The following is a 3178-nucleotide window of genomic DNA, read 5'->3' as shown; positions in this document are numbered from 1 at the left end:
AGTGGCAAATTTTCGTCGATACTTGCATCATTTCTTGGTGAAAAATTCAAAAATGTTATGAAAAAATTGAAAATTTTGAATTTTTCTTTTTTTTCTTTCAAGCTCTCTGCTTGTAAGGAAAATAGACATTCCAAATAAATTATATATTGATTCACATATACAATATGTCTACATTATATTTTCATCATAAAGTTGACATGTTTTTACTTTTGGAAGACATCAGAGGGCTTCAAAGTTCGGCACCAATTTTCCAATTTTTCACAAAATTTTCAAAATTGGAATTTTTCAGGGACCAGTTCAGTTTTTAAGTGGATTTGAAGGGCCTTCATATTAGAAATACCCAATAAATGACCCCATTATAAAAACTGCACCCCTCAAAGTATCCAAAATGACATTCAGTAAGTGTGTTAACCCTTTAGGTGTTTCACAGGAATAGCAGCAAAGAAAATTCAAAATCTTCATTTTTTTACACTCGCATGTTCTTGTAGACCCAGTCTTTGAATTTTTACAAGGGGTAATAGAAGAAAAAGCCCCCCAAAATTTGTAACCCAATTTCTCTCGAGTAAATACCTCATATGTGTATGTCAAGTGTTCTGTGGGCGCAGTAGAGGGCTCAGAAGAGACAGAGCAACAATGGGATTTTGGAGAGTGCATTTTGCTAGAATGGTTTTTGGGGGGCATGTCGCATTTAGGAAGCCCCTATGGTGCCAGAACAGCAAAAAAAAAACACATGGCATTCCATTTTGGAAACTACACCCCTCAAGGCACGTAACAAGGGGTCCAGTGAGCCTTAACATCTCACAGGTGTTTGACGACTTTTCGTTAAAGTCGGATGTGTAAATGAAAAAAAAAAATTTTCACTAAAGTGCAGTTTTTTCCCCAAATGTACCATTTTTACAAAGGGTAATGGAAATACTTCATGTTAGGAAGTAAAATGCTCTGCGGGAGAACTACAATGCTCAGAAGAGAAGGAGTCACTTTTGACTTTTGGAAAGCACATTTTACTGAAATGGTTTTTGGGGGGCATGTCACATTTGGGAAGCCCCTGTGGTGCCAGAAAAGCAAAAAAAAACAAAAACATGGCATACTATTTTCGAAACTACACCCCTCAAGGAACGTAACAAGGGGTACAGTGAACCTTAACATCTCACAGGTGTTTGACTACTTTTTGTTAAAGTTTTTTTTTTTTTCACTAAAATGCAGTTTTTTCCCCAAATGTTACATTTTTACAAGGGGTAATAGGAGAAAATGACCCCCAAAATTTGTACCCCCATTTCTTCTGAGTATGGAAATTACCCATGTGTGGAGGTTACATTTTTAATTTTCACGGACCACTGTTCCAACAATCTGTCAGACACCTGTGGGGCGTAAATGCATACTGTACCCCTTATTACATTACATGAGGGGTGTATTTTCCAAAATGGGTCACATGTGGGGGAGGGGGGGTTCCAATGTTCTGGCACTATGGGGGCTTTGTAAACACATGTGGCCTTCAATTCCGGACAAATTTTCAAAATCCCAATGGCGCTCCTTCTCTTCTGAGCATTGTAGTTCGCCCGCAGAGCAGTGTAAGGGGTGTATATGTAGTGTTTTACCATTTATTTTGTGTTAGTGTAGTCTAGTGTAGTATTTTAGGGTACATTCACACTGGCGCAGGTTTAAAGTGAGATTCCTGCTAGGAGTTTGCGCTGCGGCGAAAAATTTGCTGCAGCACAAACTTGAAGCAGAAATCTTACTGTAAACCTTCCCGTGTGAATGTACCCTGTACATTCACATGGGGGGGCAAACCTCTGTCTGTTGCAATACTACAACTCCCAGCATGTACTGACAGACCGTGCATGCTGGGAGTTGTACTTTTGCAACAGCTGGAGGCACACTGGTTGGAAAACCTTCAGTTAGGTTCTGTTACCTAACTCAGTATTTTCCAACCAGTGTGCCTCCAGCTGTTGCAAAACTTCAACTGCCAGCATGTATTGATCGCCGAAGGAGATGTAGTTATGCAACAGCTGGAGGTACGCCACTACAACTCCCAGCATGCCGAGACAGCTGTTTGCAGTTTGGGCATGCTGGGATTTGCATTTTTTGCAACATCTGGAGGGCTACAGTTTAGAGTACACTGCACAGTGATCTCCAAACTGTGGCCCTCCAGATGTTGCAAAACTACAAATCCCAGCATGCCCAGACAGCAAACTGCAAATCCCAGCATTCCCAAACAGCTGTCTGGGCATGCTGGGAGTTGTAGTTGTGCAACATCTGGAGGGCTACAGTTTAGACTGTAGCCTTCCAGATGTTGCTAGGCAACTCACCGGCTTCCATAGGATACAGGGGGCTGCATCGCCGTCCTCTTCTTCCGTCGATCCCCTCCGCCGATCGCTGCCTGCTGCCGCCGCTGATGGGTGAATGGGCTTCGGCGCTGGGCCTCTTCGGTTTCCCCGTTCTTCCCCGCCTATTGTGGGTGGGCAGAACGAGGAAACCGAAAATTAACCCCCCCCGCCCCTGATCTGCTATGGGTCGTTGCTTCTTGACATCCAATAGCAGGGATATGAGGGGTGGCACCCCTACCACCTCACTCCTATCCCTTCAGGGGGATCGTGGGTGTCTTGGACGACCACGATCCCCCTTATATTCCAGATCACCGGGTCACCATAGACCCGTATTGACCTGGAATCGGCGCAAATCACTGGTGTGAATTCACCGGCGATTTGCGGGGATCACCGGCATGGGGGGTCTGATGACCCCCCTGGGAATTTGCGCAGGGTGCCTGCTGATCGATATCAGCAGTCACCCCGGTCCGGTCCATGCGCGGCGGGAGGCGGGGACTGAAATTCCCACAGGCGCCCTGGGTCCCTATGTGGTTAAATAGAAGTACTTTACAAATCTGTTTAACTTTCTGGCACCAATTGATTTTATTTTTTTTTTTTAAACAATGTTTTACACTGGAGTACCCCTTTAAGGTCAAAACGGGCTTGGTCCCCAAGGGGTTACTTTTTCCAGCATCCTGATTGGTGGCAGCTCTTCTTTTCTTATTTATATTATTTTTTCTGCTCATCACTCCCCATTTTGTTCAATTACACAGTCTTTACACCACGTGGCTATCACCATGGTTACTCTTCCCTCCAGTCAGCAAAACAACAATAACAACGTCATCGGGGCGGGACCGCGGCATGACAGCGCACAT

The sequence above is a fragment of the Hyla sarda genome, chromosome 8 (genome assembly GCF_029499605.1).
Source record: "Hyla sarda isolate aHylSar1 chromosome 8, aHylSar1.hap1, whole genome shotgun sequence".
NCBI classification, from domain to species: Eukaryota; Metazoa; Chordata; class Amphibia; order Anura; family Hylidae; genus Hyla; species Hyla sarda.
The sequence above is the reverse complement of the archived record's forward strand: the minus strand, read 5'-3'. Positions refer to the sequence as shown.